The sequence below is a fragment of the Lygodium microphyllum genome, chromosome 4 (genome assembly GCF_053477565.2).
Source record: "Lygodium microphyllum isolate KBCC chromosome 4, Lygodium_microphyllum_v1.1.10, whole genome shotgun sequence".
NCBI lineage: Eukaryota > Viridiplantae > Streptophyta > Polypodiopsida > Schizaeales > Lygodiaceae > Lygodium > Lygodium microphyllum.
Window position 1 is genome coordinate 101,755,971 of NC_141138.1, and position 14,653 is coordinate 101,770,623.

Sequence of the window (14,653 nt, forward strand, 5' to 3'; positions counted from 1 at the left end):
CTGTTCTTGCAATTCAGCGTGTGCAGAGTTCACTGTTCTTATTCAGCGTGAACAGAGTTCGCTGTTCTTACAATTTAGCTTGTGCAGAGTTCACCGTTCTTATTCAGCATGTGCAGAGAAAAAAACACAGAATTGTATATTCGATGGAATCAATCCATCATGTAGAGCATTTCTTTTGAGAATAGAGAGAGAGGTGATCAGAGGGAGCAAGCTCTATCTTCGTGCTTGAGTTAGAGACGTAGAAGTACTCTCTATGGCTCGTTTTCTTGCAGCAATTTGCCCTCAGCTCCTCCAAACTTCATTCTCCCATTTGCCCCTTATGCCTATTATGTTTTTTTTAAAATGTCTCTCTCTCTCTCTCTCTCTCTTTTGGGAATTTGTGCCACATGGCATACATGTAACAATTTTCCCATTTAAACCTTCTGGTCTAAAATTCTCCATGATCGGTGCAAAATTTGACCTCAGCACAGACCAGAGAATTAATCATCGTGTAAAAACGAAGACAATGACGAGAACAAATTCTAGGGTCCAAAAATAGTAACTCCCTAAATTTTAGGGATGGTGACCCCTGCATTCCTCAAGTTGTTCTGTGCAACTTTTATCATTGCGACCACATCAAAAATGTAATATGGCTCAGTTATAGTGACTTTTATTCCATGAGCATTCTCACATGTGCATCTTCTATCTTGGCCAGGCTCATTGTCCTGCACCATCTCTAGTGGCTAAGCACATAGTCCCAAACCACTGGCATTCTATTCTTCAGTGCCCATTCAATATGGAACTGGTCCTAAGGCTTAGATAAACCATTAGTCCAATTTGTCCCAATGACTGCCTCTTCTAGCCATGCAAAGATCTCGCTTATTCCAAGAGAACTCTGGGGGTAAAAATCAACAACAACAAAAGAAAAGAAAAATAAAATATTTATATAAGTAAATAAGAAAAGCAACTGTAAAAGGTATCACCACCTGGTGACATTTTCTCTAGCATATCTCGCAATATCAAATAAGCAGTTGTATGTGGCCTAAGTTCCATTGTTGAGATGTACTTAATGGACTTGTGTTAGAATCCGTAAGGCCAAGTGTACTGAGATAACTATTTCTTGGCTTTCAAGTATGCTAAACTCAAAATACTTGGTTTTGCCTTGGTGGGGATGCAAGACGTTTACTAGTCTTGGATTTATATGAAGGAATTGCTAAAAAGAGAATACTTGTTCCTCATTTAAGTATCTATAAAGATGAATGAGTTCTTTGAACTCAAGCAACTTAGGCTTGTCTTGGAAGAATATTGCTCAAAATATTACTATTGAGATGTACTTAGTGGACTTGTGCTAGAATCTATCATGTTCTCTTTGCAAGACACTCTTGATTGAGCCAAACCCCTCATCAATAGGTTGAAACTAGGGAATCACAATAGGAGTACAACCAAAAGGGTACTTTAGCAAAACATTCCATCACAATTCTTGAATGTGACTTTTGCACATTCCACCAATCCTATGGTACCTTGTGCATATGCTACCACTGCTAAGGAACCATGAGTCCATTTTTATTGCTATCAATGCAACAAGATATGTCATTAAAAAATGCATGCTAATTTTCTTGTTAATATGTACTATAGTTAGTTCTTTCTACTAGTAGTAAATGTAGACCACAATTGCAATGGTTAATCGAGCACATGAAGATTACTTATTGGTGACACATGGGTGGATGGCACCACACATTTAAAGAAGTTTAAACCTTGAGCTCAAGGTGACACTTAAATCAAAATTTTAAGGTTTCTAAAAAGGAAGTCCAAATAGTTGATATTAATAAATAAAATGAATTGAAAAGGATATTTGATGAATTAATACAAAAGTATAGATATGGGACAAAAGATTCATCCACTTGGTTTTTGACTTGGCATAAATTAAGAACATTATTCCCATTGGTTTGCAAGATCAAAAGATTATTTTAAACTCCGTGAGGAGAACAAGAAACTACATGGCTATCTTGGGAAGTGTATGGAAAAGCATATAAAAAGCCATTTGAAGCATAAAAATCCAAAGAATATAGATCTTGTTCAAATTGAGATGTATACTAGATTCCTAAAATTAGCAAGCACTATTATCATCACCAGCACCATGCTTCCATTTAGCATATTAAGTTCAATTTGGAGCCCCCATCCATCAAGTAGAGCATGGTGAAGGACATGGAAGAGGTCAAGGGGCCCAAGAGCTTAGAAATGTATTAATTAGTGAATTCAATATATAAGTTTGAGAAATAAATCATGATACTATCATGATAGTGGAAAGTCAAGGGTATAGTAAACAATCATTTATCCATCTAAACTTAGTTACTAAGGCAAACCTTTCAACTTCTAAGTGCCTATGATAGTGCACGCTCTATTGCTCCTAAATGTTAAATACAATTTTTATTATACTAGAAATCAACAAGAAAGTAGTTGTAGAATTAAGAGGGCAATCCATAGCTCTAATATTGAATCTAATTTGGGCAATGAAATGATTCATGGATACTTCAAAGTTCGACCTTTAGGAATTTATGATGGACAAAGATTTATGATGGTATATGGATGGATTAGGTGGTTGCCAACAATGCCAACTGATTGTGCCCAAGGAGTTGTCATCTTTATAAACACTAAATGTAAATTGTACTAGTTTAGAGAAAGGTTAGGCAACAATGCCAACTAAATGTGCCCAAGGAGTTGTCATCTTTATTCACACCAAATATATATTGCACTAGCTTAGAGAAAGGTCATGCAACAACAAAGGGCCAACTCAATCAAAGCTTGTTCTATTTTAATTCGTATGCAATAGGAATAAAAGGTGTCCCTTTTTGTACTTGAGAAGATAGTTAACATCACATTAATAATATGCTGTTGGCTACCAAGACTTTTTTGATGTGTTACTAAATGGATTCACAAGATTCAATTAGTATATGTGCACTACACCATCAAATCGAGTTGATAACTAGAGTTGAGCTAGTTTTGAAGAGGCCATACAAAATGTTTATCATGAAGTCCATATAGCTAAAATAAAAACTTTTTCCTATTATTGGGCAAAACTTCATCCATCCATGTAATTCTCATTGGGTAGCACCTATCTCCATGCAAATAAGGAGGGTTCCTTGAGTCCCTTAACATTGTTTATTAAGAATTGAATCAAATGATTTCCAAGACAAGTATCCTATTCCTTATATTGATAATTCACTTAAAAGACTTAATGGAGGATATATTTCGCCTTCATTGGACGAGGTTATGTTTGTTTTTTTGATGGTAGTCATGAATTAGAGAGCATGAAAGTCATGCTTGCACAAGTGCTACGCTAGTAGAAGCTTTATGCTAAGCGGCAAAAATGCACCTCCTCCAACTTAGAAACTTAGTTCTTGGGCTTCATTCTTTCAAAAGATTGAATAATAGTAGACATTGCAAAGTTATGGATGTGATGAGTTGGCAAACTCCCAAGATAATTAAAGAACTACAAGGTTTTCTTAGTATATAAGGATTTGTACATGTATTGTAGGTTACTATGTCTGATTGCTCTAATGATCTTAGTGATTTTGCAAAGCCATTCAATGAAAGTTGGAAATTTAATTACATTAATTATTTATATAAAAATATTTGAAAATTGAAGTGTAAGTGTTTGTGTGACTATGTGCTATTTAAATCAAAAGATGAGTTGAAGTGTTTAATTATTAGAGATAAAATGTTCAAGATAAATTTTTTGTTAGATCATATAAATAATTAATAGTTAGATAATTACTTTGGTTGCAATTTTATTTTGATTGTAAGAAGTTACAATTTTGATTAAGCATGCATTTTAATTTCTTTAAATAAGCTCTATTTGCGTAAATGTGAAAAAGATAATGTGGAGCATGAGCTTAACAACTCTATTTGATGAATTCATTTTTCAAATAGACATGTGTAGGATGGGAAAAAAATGGGCAAAATATATAGTTACAGAATTAACTTATATACATGTGAGACCTAAAGTACAAGATTAGACAATAAATGTGTTCATGATTGAGACAACTATATGGTCGCACAATAAACTCACATGTGATTGAGATGCAGAGCACACAATTGCAAAATAAACTTATTTGCAATTGATATAAAATGTACATGATAGAGGAATTAACTTGCAAACAATTGATATGAATAGAGCTTGTTTGTGTAATTAACTCATACATGATCAAAATGCAAAGCACAAGATAACTCGTACAAGATTGAAACACAAGGTACATAATCAACTCATTCATAGTTGAAATGCAAAGTATATGATTAGGAAAAAATTGACACATGCATGATTGGAACATAGAGCACGAATTTAACACATACACAATTGGAACACAAAGTACACAATTGAAACTCTAGAGACATATTCAAGATGATACTTTTAGATGCACAAATACAAAGAAATTGGGACAAATTTGAAGCAAATAAATCCTACATGAGTTTACAAGGCAATCGACCAAGAGATTATAAAAATATTTGTTGTAAAAAGCATATTGTACCAACAATAACAAGGCTATACTATTAGTATTTGAAGGTCTAGCCTTGTTAGTGTTTGAAAGCCTATCTCATTCCATGCATTCTCTTGAGGGAACACTTGGATGAGCTCACAAAGGAACTGGTCAAGGGACTCACACTCATCATTCTACCACATTTCAATTAATTCACCTTGAGTAGCCTTGAGTTCTTCTAGCAAATCAACAATATTTTGTTGTGCCTTGTCTCTTTCTTTGCAAAGCACATCAATTTGATTTGTAAGGTATTTTAAAAGCTTTTTCACAAAGTCCATTTCATTCTACAAGGCCTCATGTTACTTTAGTCATTGTGATAGGCACATTGCACTCTAGTACTTGATTTTCTCTTTGTGCAATAGCCTTGCATTAGCTCTTCCTATGCTAGTGCCTAGATTAATGAGCTTGTTTGCCCAAATCACTTTCCTCTCTTGAATATATCATGCATAGATATTTGCTATGTTTGCCATTTCCTTCTCAACTTTGATAAAACATTTGAGAAAGAATTTCACCAAACTTGTATTTACAATTCAAAAACATTAGTAGATATGTTTCTTTCTAGTTACTTGATTTTCAAAAAAAAAATTTCTCTTAGAAGTTGCTTTGGCACAAGTGTCTAACCTCCTTCAAAGAGCATGGAGATCCTCATGCAGTATCATCAAGGGCTTCTAAAAGATGAAATGGACCGACTTGTCCTAATGTTGTTAAACTGTTGTCTACTATATGATACACTTTCTTTGGGTCAATGTGATCATCTGGAAGGTTAGTGATGAGTATATCAAAGTGTAACAATTAATGTTAGAAAAGCGAATATATTAATTATTTTGGATCATAAGTTGAGAGCATTAGATAATTTAACTTAAATCAAAGTAACAATTTAAACAACCAATACGAGTCATTATTAAATATTTAAAACATGAATTTCATATCAGAAGAAAAGCACATTTTCCCTGTCTTCCCCCTGTTGTCCTGCCCACTTTTTGTTTTTACGCCATTTCGTTTTGATGCTCGGATTGGGAGATATTAATTTTTCTTTATTTTTATGTGTTTTCATGCGACTCGTCCTGCGCGTGAACGCGCCCGTTTTTTATTTTACGCGTCTTAATGCGCCCCGCTCTCGTCTGCATGCCTCGTCCCATCATCGGGGCACTCTTTCAATCCCGTCACGGCAAATTTTTTTACCCCATCCCGCGCACAACACGGGACGGGCGCGGGACGGGGGTATGCCTTCTCCCCTTGGGCCCCCCACCCATTCTTTCCCCTTGGCCCCCCCGCCCATTCTTTCCCCTTGGGCGCCCCCCCCTTGGGCATCCTCATCCATGGATTCACCCCGGGCGCCTCTAGGTACCCCTACCCACCCCATGACCTCCTACCCCTACCCTTTCCCCTTGGGCACCTCCCGCCCATTACCCCTACCCACCCTAACCCTACCCCTACCCCTACCCCTTCCCTTGGACCCCTACCCACCCCATGTCCCTTCCCCCTACCGCCTCCCTTGGGCACCCCTTTGGACACTCGACACCCCCGCATGGGCCCCTGCCCATCCCCTCCCACCCTTTTCCACACCCCCACCCCCACCCCAACCCCCCAACACCCCCCCCCGGGATGCCCTTTCCCCCCACACCCTTCCCTATCCCTCCCCTATCCCGACCCCTCCCCACCCTAACTACCTCTCCCCTCCTCTGCGTGTTTCCTCCCTCCCCTCCTCCTCCTCTGCTCCTTTCTCCCCTCCATCTCCTTCTCTCCCCTCCTCCTCCATTTCCTCCTTCTTCTTCCCCTCTTCTTCCCCTCCCCTTCCCTCTTCTCCCGCCTACCCTCCATCCCTGTTCTTCTCCCCTCCTTCCCCTCCCTCTTCCTCCATGTCGCATGCTGGCCACCGTGGCCGCCCGTGCCCTACCTCTCATGCCGCCGGGTTGCCAGCCGCCCTCCTCCTCCCCGCCGTGCCTCCAGCGTGAGGCCGCTTGTGCCGCCTTTGCCCGTGACGATGCCTGACATGCCTCCTGTGGCGCCCTTGCCGCCGCCCGCCACGTGTGCCCCCTCCTCGCCGTGAAGCCGCTCGCGCCGCCGTCCTCTATGCCCCGTCCCTGTGCCACCGTCGTGCCGCCTTCAGCCCTGTGGAGCCCGCCCAACAGCGCCGTCCCCCTCGTGCTGACGTGCCGCCGTGCCTGCCACGTGGAGCCCGCCCTGCCCCGCTGATGGGGCTGCCTCCCGGCCCGCTCGCTGACGCCGTTGACCTCCTGCACCACCTCCACGCCTTCCTGCATGCCACGTGCCCCCTGCACACCTAACACCCCCCATCTAAACCCCCCTTCCCCCCCTCACACACACACAATCCCACACCCCCCCACCCAAGCCCCCCATTTCCCACAAACACACACCTACACCCCCACCTAAACACCCATTTCCCCTCTGCAACCAATCACAGTTACCCTATCTAAACCCCCCTTCCCCCCACCATTACCCCCTACACTGAACCCCCACCTCAGCCCCCTTTCCCCCCACCTTTGCACAAACCTACCTCCCTGCAAGCCCCAGTCCCATCCTCCCCCTACACTCAAAGCCACCCTACCCTATCCCCTGCAAGCCCCCCGTCACAAACTCACACCCTACCCTCACCCACACCCGCAGCTCACACACAAAACCCTCCTACCCCCTGTAAGCCCCCTGTTCCCCCGCAGCAGCTCACCACACCCCCTCCATCCACCCCCGTTCCACCCGCAGACACCCTCGAGGCGCAGACACACGCGTAGGTGTGTATGCGCGTGTGGGGGCTTGAGATTGTTCGCGATTGATCGTGCGCGGGTGCGGGAGCTTGTTCGTTGGTTGCGGACACGCAGCTGCCATGTAGCTTATTTCTGGGTATTTTCCCAGATTTTTTTAAATTCAAAAACCTGCAAACCCTTTTACAAAAAAAAAAAAGACAAAACAAAACATTGAAATTAAACAAACTCATTTAAAAATTCTGAAAAACATACAGAAAACTCTAGCAAAATTCCTACTATTTTTGCAACCCATGGCCATATTTTTCTCAACTTGTAAATTTCAGAAAAAACATTTTCGACCATTTTAAAATTCCAAAATCTTTTAAAAATACCCCATACAATGAAAAAACTTCATTCAAAATGCTTAACAATTCCAACTTAATTTCCGAAAACTTCCTAAAAATTCCATTAACATATTTTCTTATTTTTGGCATATTTTCTAACCTGAAAAAATACTTCATTATACACCTAAATTCATCAAACAAAAAAAAAATACAAAACTCAAAAATAAAATAACATAAAAAACAAAATCATTTTTTATCCAAACACCAACTAACCATCTAGGGGAAAAAAAAAATCCAGATATTTTTTGGATTGAGGCGAGCGCATTCTTTGCATTCACATATACCCACTACCAGGTATTTTTCCTTTTATTTTTTATTTTTTTTCAGCTACCCCCAAAACCCACGGTTAATTCAAAAATAAAAAACACAACAAAACAAACAAACAGACAAACAAAAAAAAAGAAGAACCCTAAACACCACCATGGCACGCGCATTCACGCTAAACACACCATTTTTTAATAAAAATTAACCCGCCGTTCACTTAGCACGCGCTAAGTGCGCTAAAGAGGCAATTTAATATTTTTAATTAAAATAAACCAGCCGTCACAAGAGCAGGCGTTGGCAAAAAAGCGCTCCACATCACCTTAATTTTTAAAAATGAACTTGCATTTAGAGACCCAGTCTGGGTATCGAAGTCCGGGATTCGGATTAAAGCACCGCTCTAACCTAATAATTGGTAATTAAAATTTTAAGAAGGAACCGTTGTTTTCTTGTTAAGGTTTATCACTTAATAAAAATTCACCCATTTTTAAATAATTTACTAAAATGAACCTTTCATTAAATTAATTTCCCCCTCACTGCACTTATTTCCCCTTTTTAATGAACTCGTTTCGTGGGATGGGTACGCGAAGTCTTCGGAGTTGTCTATCATAGAAGATCTATCTTAGGACCTTCTGTTCCTACCCTCCTGTATTACCAACAAATGGCTCACCGATATGATATATATATTTCCCTTTGTCAAACTAATTCCACAACTATCTTACCCCTTCTTTTCCAACCTCAATCTTTCCCTCAAATTCCCATCTTTACATATTGCTCCTTTATCGAGGATAGAGTATTTTCCCCTTCTCCACCATGTCCTTCTCCATCCATTCATGTACCTTCTACCTTTCCTATTTATCAGTTAACACCCTTCCTTAGTGATTCCCTACAATTTTCAGCCACTCCTTCTTTAAATCATTCTTCCTTTTATGATTTTGCATACCCCTCTCTTCATCCACTTTTCCTTATTCCACTTCCCTTTCCTACCACTTCTATATCTCAACCACCTCAATTGGTTAGTGACTATGACGGGTTTGATCATCAGATTTCCCGAAGAAGGGGATGGAGCTCGAATGATTCCCTTACAGGACCTCAGATAAACTGGCCAGTAATTCCAGGAGGATGGATAGCTGCCAGTCAAGCATATCAGAACTATATTCATTTTGCTCAGCAGTATTCACAGTCTGCAGATCCTTCAGTGAGATTAACTGCTCATTTTGCTTGGTATCTGGCGTATATGCATAGGCATTCTCATAATGATTCAAATCCTATTCCAAATTTGTGCATGAATGTCAATGTGAGCATTGATTCCCAGCAGAAGCTGGATATATTGTATTTTCATGCCCTTTGTTTGCCTAGCAGATACCTTGTCCTGTTGGAGAGGATGTGCTGTCTTCAGTTTTTTCAGAATCCTCCCAAAACATTTGTAGATGAATCCTTATCTATGGATCGTTTCCGAAACCACCAATCTTTCAAGAGGGATCATCTTCATTGATACCTTTTCCAATGTATGGTGGATGCTTTTTAATGAAAATCTCTTTTTGGAGGAGTCATTCAAATGGTTGTGTTGTGTGTAGTGTTTGTGTTGTGGGTTAATTGATGTAATAAGATCGTGGTGGTTGCCTATTGGATTGGCTTTCGTGCGAGCTACATTTTTGAAGAATTGTGGTGATGGGGTCGTGGTTGGAGAGTTGAAGATGATGATGCAGAAGAAGAAGAAGAAAACTTTTATATCCTTTACAAGTTTGTTGTGATTTCTAGTTTGATAAGAAGTGTTAATGTATAAAGGGTTTTCCTTTCGTTGTATTTTTATATCAGATACAAGTTATAAGTTGGGGTCGTGGTTGGATGGATTGTTTTTGAAGATATATTGAAGATCAAAGTTGAGCTTTTGATTGAACTTGTATTTCCTTTTTCCTGGGTCGCGAGGACGTTTCCTTATTAAGTGTGGGGATATGTTGAGTGTTGAAATGACTTGTTTTTTGGTTGATTTTAGTTGTTTTTGAGAGCTGAATGGTTGATTTTATGAGATGATTGATTGGTTTGGAAGTGGTTTGAGAGTGTTTTGGGGATGATATTGATTATGTTTTGAAGTTCATGATGATTTTCAGTGGAGATATGAGGTTCTGAGATGTTATGATTGGTTATGTATACCTTCTGTATAGCTTCTGTTTTGTTCTGTTTTGTTCTGATTGTCTTCTGTAAGGAGGGATGGATTGATGATTGATGAAGATTGAGATCTTGTGAAAGCTTATTGAATAGTTTTTGATGGTTTGGAATGGTTTTGGTATGAGTTATGAGGTTTTGATGACCTTCTGTAGGTCTTCTGTAGAGCTTCTGTCTCTGTACTGTCTCTGTACTGTAGCTGTTCTGGTACTGTATTGTGACTATTCTGTATGCTTCTGTATGTGTTCTGTAGAATGTATGTGTAGCTTTGGAAAGTTTTCTAGCCTTGGAAAGAGGTGAATACAAGTGCAAAAGAGCTAAAAGAAGTGAAAGAAGTAGCTGTTCAAGACTCAAGTGAAGACTGGAGTGAAGTGACAGTAGTGAGCTATGAAAAGACACTGTAGTGGGTCTGGTGTCTCTTCATATCAGACATACCTCTTGGGAGGGGTATCCACGACCTAAGAAGGATTATTGTGAGTGATTATGAGAGATTGTAGTGAGAATATGATGTATTATTGATAGAGAGAAAGAGAGAGAGTCAGAGATAGCCAATTCTATTAAAATAGAGTGATTATATGTGAGAGATTGAGAGAGAAGACTATGAAGATATTGAAGATGAATACTATGTGATGTATTTCCATTCAAAGATGGTGTATTCCTTTGCTTTCTTTGTTCTATTGATGGATTTTGTGAAGATGTTGAAGAATATGGTTGATTCTATCAAATTCGTGGGAGATCTACATGATGCTGCATGAAGATTTGTTGTACCTGGTGTTCTTTTCTTCATTGTGATCATATAAAACCTAATAAACAAGCTTGTTGATGTTACAAGATAGATTTTCTTGCAAGAGAATTCCCTTTTCCTTGGTGTTCCTCTTGGGGCTCCAGAAGGGTTGTCACACATTGTGATTGTAATTAGAGTTTCCACATCTTGTGTGTGTGTGTGTCTCTCTCTCTTTCTTTTGCTCTTGCTCCTTCCACCATAGCTCTTGCTTCTGCTCCATGCTTCCACTTCAAGGCTCACTCCCTTCAACTATCATCAAAGCAATCTTTCTCGAGAGCTCAAGCCCAACTTAACATTACTTCAACTTCCATTCGAGCTACCTACAATAGGGTTTTAACATTGGTAGCCATTGCCTCACATTTGAGGTTCGTATTAGTCATCCATTGCTTTGGCACTCATCAGGGCTTGTTGGAGCTTAAGGGGATTAGTAGGCCTAGGTTGAGCTCATCTCAAAGCTCATTTTTAGCTTAATAGGTCATTTACAAGAGCAACCATCACCTATGCTTCACCTTGAAGTCTTGGCTTGCTCCAAGCTTGATTGAGTTTACCTGAAGGTTTCATTGGCACCTTCTTAGTGCTCCCTACCCTCCCTACACTCTTCTTCACTAGTCATGGAGTCTCACAAGCCTGGAATCAGTCCACATAGGCTGCACCATCTATTTAGGTAGCACACAGGTCATGCTCAATTTTGCCTCCTTCATTGGCAGCTTGGGGCTCTACATTGGAGACAACATTGATACTTGGCATTGCTTTAGCACTTGGCATTGAGGTTGAGCTCATACTTCAGCTTCACTGATTATGAATAATAGTCCATAGGTTGTGAGAAATAGAGCAACCCTTTGTCTTCATGCTTCATGATCATTGTTGATGGTCATATGATGCCTATTCATGCCTATATGATATTATCATGTTTGAGGATGCTATACTATTGATGTGAGATGATTTTGGCCTGGTTTGAGCCTCCATTTGCTCAGTTTTATAGAGGTTTTACTTGCTAAAATACATAGAGTTGAATCAAGGATCTTGTGTGCCTATTATCATTGGATGCTCCCATATATATGCTACTTGGATCTTGGATGTATGGGTGCCTTCCACCTGACATTTTGAGCTTTGTTTGCTCATCTCGCAAACGAATTAATATTGTCCATAGACTGATTTTGATGATGATTTCAGCTGACTAATGCTTAGTCAAGATATACTCAATGTTGGTTGATAGGTTGAAGGGCTTCCTTTCATGTGACCTCTCATAGTGAGTGGTTTCACTCCTATCGCAATATGTCTAGATCTATCCATTCAGGTAATGACCTAGCATTAGAGATAGTTGGTATTGGTGATGTCCACCTACAGTTCGGTTTTGGTAGCATGTTCACTTTTCATGATATACGTCATGTATCAACTCTCATAAAGAGCCTTATCTCTGCTGGTACTTTGGATGATGCAGGTTATGTAGTTGTTTTTGGTGATTTCTCATAGAAGATTACCCTTTGGAATCTTGTCATTGCACATGGTGTTATATCCAATATTGTCTACCCCTTGCTTGTATCTGGGTCAGTTGACCATATTTTGGCAATGGATGCAGTTCCATATGTATCTCTTTGGCATCGTTTCCTTGGGCATATGTTCTTGAAAGGAATGAAAATGCTTATCCATTTGCAATATCTTTCGTCACTTGACTATAAGCGTTTTGAGTCTTGTGATCATTGTTCATATGGCAGGCAAACACATAATACACATAAAAGTTCTTGTATGACATACATAGGCAAGCCTTTGGCTCTTGTTCATTCGGATTATGTGGTCCCATGCTATGCAAGTCATTAGGTGGTGTGAAGTATTTTGTTACCTTCATTGAGGACTATACACATAAGGTCTAGGCATAATCTATATAAGCAGAAATCAGAAGTCTTGGCTACATTTCAGCGTTCACTTGCTTTAGTTGAGATCCAGTCTGGGTATAGGCTGAAATGCCTAAGGTCAGATAATGGGGGTAAGTATGTCTCTAGAGCCTTTGAGCAATTTGCATGAATAGGACAATTTAGGAGTGAGTTTGTAGTATACTTAGCCATGCAAGCTTATTATAGCATTTTTGGGCTGAGGTAGTTACTACTATCATATACTTGATAAATCGGTCTCCATGTACTGCTCTTGACTATCAGGTTGCAAAGGAGGTATGATTTGGAAAACCTCCCTCATATGCTCATTTGCGTATCTTTGGTTGTGATGCTTTCTGCCATATTCCCAAGGACAAGCACGATAAGATATCACCTATGGGATCCATAGGCTTGGAAGGTTATCAACAACCATGAAGTTGTTTTCCACGAGGAGAAAATGCATAAGTAGCCTGAGCATGTCATTGAGGTACAAAGGGTGATATTTCAGGAGGAGTCTCATGTTACTATATAGCCAGCTCGATAGCCTGGAGTAGTAACTGATGCTCTAGTACCCTAGGTCCTTGATGCTCCGAAGGATGTGTAGGCTCCATAGCTTGTTTTGAGGTGGTTTGCTAGAGATAGATGAGAGCCTGAGTGTTTTGCATCCACTATGGATTATGTTATGGTGACAGATGCTGGTGAGTCTCTTACTTATGATGAGGCCATGCATAGAGTTGATAGTCACTCTTGGGAGAGGGCCATGTAATTAGAGTATAACTCACTACAAAAAAAACATATGTGGGATTTAGTTCCTTTGCATAGTGGAAGGCATGCTTTGCCATGCAAGTGGGTATACAAGTTGAAAAGTACCCATGGACACCTCAAGCTGGCATACAAGGCCAAATTGATTGCTAAGGGTTTCAAGTAAGAGCATGGCATGGACTTTGATGAAGTCTTTCCTCTTGTTGTGAAGATGACTACCTTTGCTCGATGCTGGCTTTAGTTGCTAAGCTTGACTTGGACCTTTATTAAATGGATGTTAAGACATATTTTCTTCATGGAAAATTGCATGATGAGATTTGCATGGAGTAGCCTAAGGGCTTTGTAGAAAACCTAGCAGGGACCACCTAGTGTGTATATTGAGAAAGAGCCTTTATGGCCTTAAGTAGGCACTTAGGGAGTGGTACCACAAGTTTGATACTTTTATGCATTCATAAGGATATTCACATAGTGATATGGATCCGTTTTTATACACGAAGAAGGCTCATGATGGCAACCTTATGATTTTAATACTCTATATAGATGATATGTTGTTGTTGGGAGTGCTCGTGATGAGCTCGATGACTTGAAAGGTCAGCTCAAGAAGAGCTTTGAGATGAAGGACATGGAATGGGTCTCACATATTCTTGGGATGCACATTATGCACGATCGCTCTAAGGGGCTCCTTTACTTATCACAAAAGGAGTACATCTAGAAGGTCCTTGAGCGGCTTCATCTAGGGGACGTTAAGCCTATTGGTTGTCCTTTACCTTCTCATGTGAAGGTTAGTTAGGCCGATTGTCTATAGTCCAATGAGTAGAAGGCCTAGATGGCCAAGCCCCCCTATGCATCCACAGTGGGCGTTTTGATGTATGATATGATAGCCACTCCCCCTGACATAGCATTTACAGTGGGAGTTATGGCATGCTATATGACTACACTTGGCAGATGGCATTGGGATGCCGTCAAGGGTATCATGAGGCACCTGAAGGGCACAACAGTTATGTGCATCTATTATGGTGGCTAGGATACAGGAGTTGTGGGGTACATTGACTCTAATTATGCAAGACATGTAGATAGTAGGAAGTCCACCTTTGGCTATGTCTTCACCTTTGTTGGAGGTGTTGTTTCTTGGATGTCCAGGGTGCAAAAATGCATGGCCCTATCTACTATAGAGGTAGAGTATGTTGCAGCC